We start from the raw sequence: 13,946 nt of genomic DNA on the forward strand, positions 1-13,946 counted from the left end.
TCTATAAAGCATCCCTTTAATCAGCTTTATAAAATCAAGATCAAGTCCAATCAGTTTCCAGATTTGCTGATTTTTGCAAAGACCAGGAGGGGGGGGGACACTTTGTAATCTCTAATGGAGGGTGGCATCACCGGAGAGTCACGTCCATCCTGCTGAGGTTCAAGGTCAGACTGCCCCAACAGTATCTGTTAGCCATGGAAGTCAATATGCTGCAGGAACATCATTCACGCCAACCAGCTATCAAAGAGCCATTCAGGGGGTCCTTTGGCAGGTTATCTTGGGATGACTAAATCTGCTGTAGATAGTAAATATAGCTCAAACTGAGCCCAGGAAGCAATTTTCTAAAAAAGTGTGTGGTCATCACTCATCGGAGGACGGAGAGATGGCACAGGTATCTCAGAGCTCAATGGAGACTCCTGCAAGTCTTCGTACGCGTATGGATTCTATGTTTTGTATTACTAATTGCTGCAAAAAAAAAATCCCTGATTAAAGTTCCTCTTTGCAATCAAATATGAATATCTCTGCATTTTCTATCACAGGCTTGAGACAAGTAGAGGACGGTCCGAATGTCTCCTCTTGGAGTAGTGGCTTGCAATCTCAGCGAAACAGCTTGTTCAGACACCTAAACTCCGTAGGAAGGATTATGGGAAATTGAATTATAGAGAAGACCCCAAAGATGTCTGAGAGGACACTCTGGGATTGACAGAATTGTAAAATAAATTACCTGCCAGTGACCTTACTCTCCTGACGTAGGGGATCAAGGCACTGTAGGTTTATATAGGTTCATACGAAGCAAAGCAGTGCTCCATGTTCTACATCTTAACCTGCACATAAAACTCAAGGAGAGCTATCTCGTGTACAAATAAAGATACCGTGAGTCTTTCATTAAAGTTAATCGAATGAAGTTTTTAAAGGCTATTGTATTTGCACATAAATCTCTCGTGTAACGAGCCACGGTGCGTGTATTAAGATAACACTGGGCTTTTAATTAAAGGTTAATTACCAATAAATTATGGATGCACTAGTTTGTTCACAAAAATAACCAGGTGAATTTTTGATACAGAAACATTTTTAAATATAGAATTTGGACAAAGCTGTGTCACCACCTTCAACAACATCAAATAATAATATTAATAATAATCAAATGCAATATATATACAATATGGCATGCCAATATAGAGAGTATTACTGCTCCCTCACAGCTCTAGGGTTCGAATCCTGCCTCCGGTCGTTCCATGTGGAGTTTGCAGGTCCTCCCTGTGTAACATTGGTGACCAGATAATCTTTGTGGAGGAGGACACTGTGAGCTAGGACAAGATTTGTAAAGTACGGGTTCAATTAAAAGGTCCTGGATTTCACTTAAGCTCTTGCTGATTGGTCAGTCTCCTATAATCATGCATGTGTCACTAATGTTAATGTGAAACAGCTGGATGAGTCTTTCAATCAAGCAAACAAACCAGTAAAAGCACAAGAAGAGCTGAACAATTTAGCCAAACACAGGAGCCTTTCAGTTTGAAAGTAGTTTGTAAAACATGAAGTAGTTCACAGTGTCCCCCTGACATGGATTATCTGGTCACCCTACGTGTCACATGGCTTTCCTCTGGTGGTTCTGGTTTTCCCGCATGGTCTAAAGCCATTTAATTTAGGTTTATTGGTATCTTTGAAAAGCTGTGTGCAGGTGTGTGCTCTGCAAGGGGCAGGCACCACAGCCGGAGCACACCCCAGGCTGGGAGTACCACAGCCGGAGCGCACCCCAGGCTGGGAGTACCACAGCCGGAGCGCACCCCAGGCTGGGAGTACCACAACGAGAGCATACCACAGCCAGAGCGTACCACAGCCGGAGTGTACCCCAGCCGGGGAGTACCACAGCTGGGGAGTACCACAGCCAGAGCGTACCACAGCTGGGGAGTACCTCAGCCAGAGCGTACCACAGCTGGGGAGTACCACAGCTAGTGCCCTTTGCTCCAGGTCCCATGCAACTGAGCAGGATAAGTGCTTGGAAGTGAGATGGATCACGGAGATATACTAGTAAATAAATATAATAAAGCACTGCAGTAATAAGACAAAAGCTCATTACGATTCTGAAACTTAATTGTCAATCGTCACTGAGCGTTTTACTTTTATTTAATTTTCCGTTTATTACTTGAAGCATCAGGACACATCCATGAAAAAAAGGAACAGGAATTACTTAAAAGATGCTTTAAAGTCTTCCTGCCTACCCCCCCCAGCTCACCATTACCGTAAGCTGTCAACCACCCCCAGCCCCCCCCCCACCCCCCTGTTGCGCATTTTGACGGCACGCGCGGCTTCCCAGGAGTAGCGGTGAGGCTAATGCTCCCAGGACCATTGCAGGAAACGGCAGCAAGCAGAGCACCGTAAATATCAGCCGGCCGACCTTGAGGATTTCCGAAAGTTAAAAACAAGGTCCACGGTGTTAGCATTCCAATTTTTTTCCCCCAGTTTTCATCACATCAGTTATCTGTTATTTCATCACAACGCTACGTGGCCTGATGCGAGAACAGCACTGGCGTGCCTTTACAGGCTAGTGAGCCGGTGAAGACCACCCTGTATGGCGGCCTTTTATTAAAGTGATTTTAGTATCCTGCCAACTTAAATGTCAAACTAAAGGTGTCAACAACAAAGTCACCCCCCCCCCCCACATTTCTGTCCAAATCTCCACCGTTGTACAAAGACCCATGAAATTGTTAGCATCAAAGAAGTGATTTTGCTTAACACAGGCCAACGACAACATACCCGTGGTGAGATTTCAGACAAAGCTCTCGTCTTACTTGATCGCCCTGAAGCACACGGGCATCTGACTGCAGGAAAACCCGCTTCATATCTGTCGCCTGTACCCTACACGAGCGCACCGAGCTTTTTTGGAATATTCCACATGTCCGCTCCCCTGCGTCATCACGTCTGTTATGCCGCCTGTCATCTTCATTAAAACGGTGCTTGATTTCCCACTGACAGCTGGAATCAGAGCTCCTGCTCGCCCTTCTCCGGACCTTCGGGGAACACACGGGGGCCAGGGGTCACCGGGAGGTCAAGCTGCAGAGGGCTGAGGGTTAGGTGCGGGGTGGGCGGAGTCGTGACCTTGGCACATTCCTGAAAAACAAGATGGGGGAAGCAGGATGGGATGTGCAGTTTGATAGTGCACCCCCCCCCCCCATCAGCCAATGGCTCCCCTAAGAGCCCCTTCCATATGATAATCACACAATTAAGATAAAACTCAGTTACTAACAGAATGATTATGATAATCAGAACAGAGAAGAGTATATAGCTATGTCTTAACTTCTGAATATTCTGCACAAAATCCAATTTGGCCTTTATAATACATTAAGAATCCAGAAATACAGTATCTTAAGAAGTGAAAATAAAGCAACAAAAACGTTATAATTCATGACCTTTACGGTTTATTTCTCAGGTCTCCCTGGAGTATGTCCTTAAAGTCTTAGTTTGCCTGACAGCAACAATCTCCATTGCAAGTATATCTCTGTATAGCGAAAGCCTTCAGGAAATTAAAGGATTTTCTTTCAATGTCTAAAAAGTTGGTATTTCATGAAGAAAAGTGCTGTCATCATGCCAAAGAACCTCAGAAGAAAGGTCCATCACTCATGGTGTCTGATGGGCCTTCAGTGGTCCCTCAAGTGAGCAATTCGCAATTTTACATATCATGCTATGAGCAAAATCTGAAAGACACCACGGTAATTCGGTTAGCGGGCGGCTTTCGTGTGTTCCCTACGATCCCACACATCTTCCCGTCAACGAGAGATCTATTAACATGAACGCAGAGTCTTACAAACACAAAGTGAGAGCAATTCACTTCAGCTTGCGTGGCCATGAAGGTCTCTGATTAGATTAGTGACTGGGCGGGTTGAAGCGTTTGCATATATTGTTGTGAATTATACAAAATGTAACGAAGTGTTTCGCAGAGTCAGCAGAGACACACCCGTGTGCCGTGTTAAGGCTGATGCAGAGGCACGCCCATGCACGGTGTTCAGGTTGATGCAGATACATGCTCGTGTGCCGTGTTAAGGCTGATGCAGAGGCACGCCCATGCACGGTGTTCAGGTTGATGCAGAGGCACACCCATGCACGGTGTTCAGGTTGATGCAGAGGCGCACCCATGCACGGTGTTCAGGTTGATGCAGATGCATGCCTGTGCACTGTGTTAAGGCTGATGCAGAGGCACACCCATGCACAGTGTTCAGGTTGATGCAGATACATGCCCGTGCACTGTGTTAAGGCTGATGCAGAGGCACGCCCATGCGCGGTGTTTAGGCTGATGCAGAGGCACGCCTGTGCGCGGTGTTCAGGTTGATGCAGAGGTACGCCTGTGGTCTGTGTTAAGGCTGTTGCAGAGGCACACCCATGCGAGGTGTTCAGCCTGACACAGAGGCACGCCCGTGCACTGTGTTAAGGCCGACAAAGAGGCACGTCCGTGTCCTTGTTCAGGCCGATGCATCCGGGGCGCTGATTAACTGTGATTTCTTCACCAGACGTCCCCGTTTGACCAGGACAGTCCGATTTCAGGCTCTGCGTCCCAGAGTCGCAAAAAGTAACTGAGATATAACAATATGTCCCGATTTTAACATGCTGTCCATCTAAAAACGTCACGTGCAGCAAACACAGTTCGTCCAACACACACATTCTACACACATGTCCCAGTTTGAGACTTTGAAAATCTGGCCACCCCAATCCTGACAGGCGGGGGCCCTATCAAGTTTGGGACCCTCAAATATCAGGAACAAAATTGGATTGGTCTAAGTTGGGGGCCCAATATGATATAGGATATACTCTCATGGGGCCCTGAGAAGGCTGCTCTGTGATTTGCAGATAGAACACTTGTTTGTCGTTATCTCCTTTCAGTCCCATTTTGTTCCGTTTCCTTCACAGACGCGTTTGATGAAACCTTTAAACGATGTCGAGTCTTCCTGGCTCGCCCACCCCCCAAGTTAGACGTAACTTGCCCGTCAACCTCACCCTGCCACCTGGACTCCTGGTAATGGATCACATGTAAGGTCCATTTTTAAATCCATCTACACTTAACCTCCACAACTGACACCTGTCTGTCTGATGTCTGACTTTCAGGCGGAAATAAATCATTTTCAATTGTCACATCACCAGCAGGCACTTGCTCAATGTCTCCCTTTTCCCCGCCACAGATTACCGTTATCTACATTCTTGACATATACTTCATATTCGTAACATTTGAAGTTCGCTCTTTAAAATTCTGCGTTTCCTCCTCCGTGTCCTTGAGAAGCGCCCTTCTCCGAATCTGTGGAGAGCTTACCGCCCCCCCCCTCAGCGCTGCCTCTTGGCAAAACTGTGCAGCATATGGTCACGGATTTAGACAGCGTGCTCTGTAGGTAAACGCCGGCCTATTAAATCCATTGTTACAAAATTAAGAAAAGCACTAGATGTGTGGAAACGCGTAGCTATATTTAGACACAACCGAAGTGAGTAATAAAGCAGATGATGGGGGAACGTCATGCTTTCTTGATGGAAAATTACAAATGCATTTTTTTTCCCAGCCAAATCTGTACTGCAGAACAATAAATTACATTTATGCATTTCCATTTCCAGATGTATATGTAACTGGATATTAGATCATTAATGTCCTTTGTCACATTTAGTGTGCATGTAATTATTAAACGATATTATATAAGCTGCAAGCATTTTTTATGAACACATATACAATTTTTATGAATAGTTCATGTTTTACAAATGGCGCTACTGGAGAATGGCTGTTTTACAAACATCTGGACATTGTGTGTGCATGTAATTATTAAGCGATATTATATAGTCTGAAAGTGATTTATCCACCCGTCCGTCCATCCATCCATTATCTGTAACCTCTTATCCTATTCAGGGTTGCAGGGGGGTCCGGAGCCGGTCCCGGACACGATGGGCACAAGGCAGGGAACAACCCAGGAAGGGGCGCCAATCCATCACAGGGCACACACACACACCTACAAGTAATTTGGTAACTCCAATCAGCCTCAGCATGGTTTTTGGACTGTGGGAGAGAGACTGTTGTACCCAGAGGGAACCCCACAGTGACACAGGGAAACTCCACACACACGGAACCCTGGCAGAGACTCAAACCCTGGTTCCAGAGGTGTGAGGCAACAGCGCTAAGCACTGCACCACTATACTGCCCCTCAACCAATTTATATTAACACATATACAATTTTCATGAGTGGTTTTTGATTTACAAACAGCGCTACTGGAGAATGGCCATTTTCATCTGGACCCGCTATTACATTTGTATAATGATTACTCTACACTACATTTTGTGATATTGCTAATCCCACTAGCTAATTTATGGTAAATAACACATATTTTAATGAAACTGGACATTAGACATTGTTCTGTGGTATATTTGACTTTTCCATGTTTAGAGTAGATATGTTAAAACGGAATCAGAACGTCCTTGCTATGCAAACAGTGGAACCACAGAAGAGAGTCACACAAGGGCAGTGAGATAACACACTTTAATGCTTCTATTGATCCCTTTCGGGTCCCAGAAGTACGTTTCTTTATAACGTGTTTGCAGTACTTACCTCTGCATTTTCTCCTACCTCTCGTCTCCTCCTAGGAGAAGGTTCCGAGGCTAAACGTTAATTATTGCGTACACAAGCATTTTACTAATCAGCGGTACAAGACTCTGGGGCTTAACATTTGATTGTCAAATGCCGATATCCACTCAAGTGTGTATGGATCAACAAGCTGATGTGGTAAAACTGATCTATCATCTTGTCAAGGCACCAGAGGTGCTCTCCAAACTATCATGCAAAAGTACCATGTTTTTAAACAGTCACTGTCCAATATCTCTACACTGAAGCCTGTCGGTGATGGACCCCTGCCAGTCAATCGCGGGAAATATATTATCGGTATCATCCATATTGTCTAACATGTGATAATAATTCATTAGTGTATGGCAATCAATCAAAGCAATTTATTAAGTATAACAGGATGTATGACAAGCAACTGCAGAATAGACAAGTAATATAAATGAACTTTAAAGGCATATATTCAATTACAAACAACAACAGTGCAGATGGAATGACAAAACAGCAAAGAGAGGATGAAAGATATCAAAGTAAAATGCTATGACATGGGCTAATTGGAAGTTAAGTGCTTTGTGTTTTAAGCTGCTGCAGTGTCAGCTAATGATACTATTATAGACTATTAGAGTATGACTATTTAGCATTAATATTAATTTTGTAAGTGTTATGCAAGCTGCAGACGACATATTTAGTGTATTAAATTCGGCATAAAAGTAACATAAATGTTATGTCAACAGAGTGATGAGTAACGTGGAGTATTGGTCATGTATGGAGGAGAATTGGTCGTGCCATGTCTGTGAATATCAAATCTAAATCATTTGTGTAGTAATTAATCAAACACTGACGGAAATAGGGGGGAAAAAGTAGGGTATGACTCAATGTTGGCAACAGTTTGTAATTACAAATTTTTTATGGATTAAAAATATGTATTTTTAGTGTATGAAGTGGTTAATGAAAAAATATCAGTCATAGATGTCACTAAGAAACTAATCCCACATTGCAATGCGGAAAACTCTGTCGATACAACTACTGGGAGTGACAGGCTCTAAATATGCTGTGATTCCTGACGTTCCGGACAGATCCATATAGCACTATGAGCTAGTCTTAGCTTTTTGTTTGAATGCTCACACCAGGAAGTGGCTTTTCTATGTTTGTTTGTAGTGCAGCTGCAATGGAAAATGAAAGAAGCTGACGATAACATACAATAACAAACTGCTCGCAAATTTACTGTGTGACCGACAGTTGAATTTTGTGTCAGAGGTAAATCGACTAGACGCATATGATGGAATAAAACTAAGGAATGTAATAGCGTATATCATAATGAGAATTAACACATAATTTACTTAACCTACTGAGAGAATATACGGTATATCATATGCGTTGTATTACGATCATCGCTATGTTTATGGATGGAAATCTAGCTGTAGGAAAATGAAACTTTAACTGAAGTAAAATGGTTTCACAGTAACACCATGGTTGGCCTTCTAATGCACAAACCCATCCGCTCAGACACAGCGTTCATAGAACAAATGCGACTGCTTTTTTCCCGGCGAATGTGCTACCCGCTTTTTCTGCCTCTGGAATCGGAATATTTATGGAGAGCTCTCAATAGATTGTATTATTTAAAAAGCAACTCCATCTCTGAAGGCAATTTATGAAATGGGGAACATTGCCTTTAAAAGCATCTTTGTACGCCTTTATGTCATGAGCTCAATTAGCGTGTCTGTTATTTGAAGTGTCGGTGCTTGATTCGTTCCCCTCTTTATGACATACCTTGAAATTATACCACAATTGAAATATCTGACGCCTCTTCAAACTTAGAAGCCCTGTCCCATGTTCGAAATTCTTCGTAGCTCGCTGGAATATTAAACAGCCTTGAGCGAGATGTTTCTCAACACGGCCTCCTCCATGCATCACAGTACCACAGCGAGATGACATTAGCGACAAGAAGAACGACCGTTCCGGAAACCGAAGTCCTTCTCGGGTCCAGAGTTGTTGAAGGGACCCTAATTGAAATGCAGTGTCTGTGTAACTGTCATCATTTTTGTGTTCAAAACATCACTTCTCCTAGCAGCGGAAACTACAAATTAAATCTAGGATAGGGACTGACATGCGGCCCACAGACACGTTCAGTAGGGATGATTTATCTACTTAGACGAATGAAACTAGCATCAGCAAATTCTTTTTGAATTGTCTCCAGCAAGCTGGGCTCAAATGTAATTTGTATTGGACTAGACTTGGCCAAAACTTTGTCAGACTTTGGTAAAACTGACCTAGAGTATTTATAATGGGGAAGATGCCAGTGAGGTCTCTCTCTGGAATCTGAGGCCTCTCAGCCACTTCTGAGGTACTCTGACATGCCCTGACATTTTTTAAATATGTCACCTATCTAACAAACATTTATCCCAAAGTGCTACAAATGCTTTTACTCAGCACAAACTCAGCACCAATATTCTGAGACCATTTAGAATGTCATTCTTCTATTTTTAGGGTAGTGGATCACCCAGCCAAAAGCGTTCTTGGATAGTATGATAAGCTCTTACACTGACAACGGTGTGAAGGCTGTTTTTGACCCAAGGCCTGAACTTGAGACGTGAGCCTCCTTTACTCTCCTCCTATATAAAAGCAATTTGAAGAAGATACACAACTCTAAAAGAACATCCGTTCGAGCTACAGCTAAATCGACACGATACTGATTGTGCAGTTGTGATGTGATGTAATGGGAAGGCTATCATTCAATCCGATTCTTTAAAAATCACAATGAGGCTAAAAGCTTCTATTTTCACTCTCATCTGCCTGTAATGATACCTGAGCTGCGGTCTTCCAGACCTTGTGTAAAAGGAGAAATTCCGCATGTAACTTTTAGCATCTGGTCATGCTTACTGTCATATTGTTTATTTTTTGAATTTACTCACACATTTTATTTGCATTGATAACTCTAATGTGTTAATTGGTTGATATTTCAAATGTTCCTTCCCCAGCTACCAAAATGATATTAGGGCAACGATTTTGCTCAACTGAGCTTAATATAATGGATATAAATGCCATTATTTAAGAGGAATATAGAATAATAAACTTTATAGCTTCAGCCTCATAGAAATGCCATGGGATCAATAAAATACCATATGACAGCATACTATTACATTTTTCAAATGGGCATTTTCAGAATAAAAATTTAATTGACCAAAAATCCCTCAGGAAGTACAGTACAGAACACATATACTGACAATGTCTCCATGCATCTCCATTTATTACTTTACAAGGATTTCGAAGGACAGGGCTTCAGAGGCATAAGATATTTCAGTTATGGTATTACTCTACAAGGGTTAGGGGGTTAGGGGGTTAGGGTTGGGGTTTAAATAAATCGCAGGGCCCTGATGGTGTCATGACCTGCTCGTTCGATCCTCGTGTGTGTCACGCCCCCTCATTACCTACGTGTACTACCCCGATTGTGATCACCTGTTTCCTGTTGTTTTTGGCTTGTCTTGTGTATTTAGTCCGAGTCTGAGTTAGTTTCCCCAGATCAGTCATTGATGTTGATGTTACGTGTCTTTGTGCTTCGTCTTGCCTGAATAACCCCCTTTTTGATTTGTATTCACGGCTTCCTTCGCCTGCTTCACGTCCCGATCGTGACAGATGGCATCTTACCTATAGTTTTAAAAGAGATGAGGGGTATTATTTGCCAACCTTTAACTTTACTATTTCAAAAATCCTTATTTTCTGGTGTCATACCTTTTGAGTGGATGCATGCTAATATAACGCCCATATTCAAAAAAGGGGATAGAAGTAATCCCGCAAACTATAGGCCAATCAGTTTAACTTGCATAACAGGAAAAGTAATGGAAGCTATAATCCAAGTGTAAATGGTAGATTACCTGGATTCAAATAACATTCTGGATTTAGGAGTGGTAGATCCTGTTTAACTAATCTGCTTGAGTCCTTTGAGAAAGCTACAAGAGAAGTTGATCACAAAAAGGCCTACGATGTAATCTGCTTAGATTTCCAGAAGGCCTTTGATGTTGTCCCCCATAAACGGCTCTTGCTTAAGCTCAAAGCTGCCGGGATTTTAGGAACTGTAGCAGCTTGGATCGAAAACTGGTTAACAGACAGGAAGCAGTGGGTAGTTATTAGAGGCACAATGTCGCAGTGGGCCTGCGTTCTTAGTGGGGTACCGCAGGGTTCAATTTTAGGACCACTATTGTTCCTAATTTACATTAATGATATTGACACCAATACATTCAGTAAACTGGTTAAATCTGCAGACGACACCAAGGTGAGTGGTGTAGCAGATACTGAACTAGCAGCAGAGAGGCTACAACGGGATCTTGATCTAATTAGTGACTGAGCTGAAACCTGGCAGATGAAATTTTATGTAGACAAATAATCCATGCAGGGAGCAGAAATATAAAGTACAGATATTTTATGGGTTCCACTGAAATAAAGGTAGCTGATTATGAGAAAGACCTCAGTGTGTATGTTGATGGTTCCATGTCCCACTCTCGCCAGTGTGGGGAAGCAATAAAAAAGGCCAGTAGGATCTTGGGTTACATCTCTAGGTGTGTGGAGTTTAAGTCAAGAGAGGTGATGCTAAGATTACATAATTCCTTGGTAAAACCCCACCTAGAATATTGTGTGCAGGTTTAGTCACCATACCTTAAAAAGGATATTGCTGCCTTAGAAAGGCCTCAATGTACAGGTAGGGCTACAAGAATGATTCCTGGTCTTAGGGGAATGTCTTATGAGGAGAGGTTAGCTGAGCTGAATCTGTTCAGCCTCAAACAAAGGGAACTAAGGTGGGACATGATCCAGGTATATAAGGTTCTAACAGGTCCGGATGCTGTTCAATCAAATAGTTACTTCAATATTAGTTCAAATACAAGAACTCGTGGCCATAGGTGAAATTAGCTGGAGAACATTTTAAACTGGATTTGAGAAACCACTTCTTTATACAGCCTGTAGTTAGAGTATGGAATGGTTTTCCTGTTAGTGTAGTGCAAGCTAAAACCTTGGATTTCTTTAAATCAGAGTTAGATAAGATTTTAACAACTCTGAGCTATTACAATAGTTAAGTTCTCCCCAATCGAGCTTGATGGGCCGAATGGTCTCGTTTGTAAATTTCTTATGTTCTTAAGAATAAAATTTTATATTGACTCGCTGTAAACATAAATGTTGTACTATAAATGACAAAAACATCCATACGTACGGCCTTAAGTGTTTTTTTCACCTATATTTTCCAAGAACAGCTTAGAAAATCTGAAGCGAATGAATTGACCTCAACTAATCAATCAAATGAATCCTGTCTCTAGACATTGTCACTGGACAGATGTCTGTGTCCAGTTGATGATTGGTTAGCTGAGAGCCAGATGGCGCCGTGGAATCAAGGGATGAGCCCTGTGCTTCTGAATAGCCAATTTATATGAAAAACATACAAAAAATGTAGGGGAAAACACAACAGTGAGTCCTACAGACAGAGTCAACCCAAAGCTATATGCATTAGTCCCAATGAATGTAACCATTGAAGGACAGTTTTACAGTGAAGGGCAGAAGATATAAGATGAGAGAGAACTAAGACAGTCAACAAGAAGACAAGGAACACCTGTTAGCATATGTCAGCCTGCATGGACCTGAACTGCTGCATAGCATTCTTTATTTTCAGATATTTACTAAAGGCAAAACATCTACAAAGTGCAATTAATATGGTATCCATCCATCCATCCATTTTCAATACCCGCCTGTCCAGTGCACGGTCCTGGGGGGTCTGGGGCCAATCCCAGAAAAAAAGGCGGAGAATAACCCAGGATGGGGTGCCAACACAAATTTAAATGGTATCTGAAGATGAAAAGATGTTTTTGTGGAGGACGGGCCTTATAACACAGCCCGATAGGAGCTGCTTCTTTATATATTTATCCCCTCTTCAGTCCTCTCTTTCACACACTTTCTGCATTCCACAAAGAAAGCCAAGAATGCCAAGTGTATTATAATAATGCGAGCGACGGCAGGAGGACAGTACTGAGCGCAGGGAAAGGGGGGAGGAAGCGCTATCAGGTGTTTCCCAGCCTTGCTTTAGAAGAGAGCGATAATGACATTTATCATCCAGATAAAAGTTATTCTCTGCGAGAGTCCGGAATACAAATGCTCAATTAATTCAATACGGCACGCTCTGTATTCAAACCCGGGCTTCAGGTTTGTGGAAATCTGGAACACATTTCAAAAATGATAATTTAGCAAGTCAGTTGGCATTAAACTTCAGGCCAATTAATTCTTCACATCAGTCTTTTTCTCCAGCAACAGATATTATGGAGAACAGCCAGGAATATACATTACTGTTTGATCAGCATTCAGGCCTACAGAATATACCAGACAATAACCTGTCACGCCATTATTTGAAGGCTATGGGAATTAATTCTTTCGCACATTATTTTTGTGAGCATATTGTATTCAATATGTGTGCACATCGGTATTCAGTTAAGCTATGTATTCAGTTCAAAATTCATTAGCTTATACACAGTAAATGTATGTTCTGCACATTAATAAGAAAATTTAGTAAATTCTCAAAGCATGATATACGTAAGCATTTATAGTTCTTGCGTATGTAATTAACAGTTTTTGAAGCTAATCTTATTGAACAAAAATGCATTTTCAATATATTGAGAGATTTGTGGTTTAAACAGAAGGTTTTTAAAAACCTTAACTTTAACTTTACTATTGAATAAAAGAACACAGAAGTGCAATGTGGGACCAAAACGCCATTTCATGTTTGATGTCTTTCCTGTTTGATGGAAATGAGTATTTTGAAATTGTTTACTTCTGCGTAATTCCATGAAGCATTACAATAAACAGTCTATTCTTCACCAAGCTATCCTAGCAGACCTTCACATTTTAGAAAGATTGCAGTAAGTTAAGGTAGCACTTTTCATGTCCAGCTATAACTGCGGTGTCATGCGGCATGACAAAATGGTCAGGGTCTGAGCTTTCCACAATATCCCATAATGCACCTGGGAAATATATATTTTTTAAAAATCAAGAAAAATCCCATACTACTCAAAAAAAAATAATGCGTAAAGGCGCTTTGGGTATTTAATAAATGTCCACCTCAGCTAAATGCAGAATGAAGGCCAGAGAGATCTCTTGGTTACTCATTTAAATAGGGGTTTTCTTCTTAATCAATTTCAAGTCATGATAACAGTTATGACAAATGATTTCAATTCTACACTGTTGCCACCCACACCAGCAATCCATAGTAATTACCTGTAAAGGGGGCTTCAAGTAGGAAAACGTGATTTATGTACTTGTCTTGTCAGGCCAAATTACCTTCCGGTAAGTGATGGGGAGGGGTCTGACAATGGGAGACAATACAAATATGTCCTAACT

The sequence above is a fragment of the Paramormyrops kingsleyae genome, chromosome 25 (assembly GCF_048594095.1).
Source record: "Paramormyrops kingsleyae isolate MSU_618 chromosome 25, PKINGS_0.4, whole genome shotgun sequence".
NCBI lineage: Eukaryota > Metazoa > Chordata > Actinopteri > Osteoglossiformes > Mormyridae > Paramormyrops > Paramormyrops kingsleyae.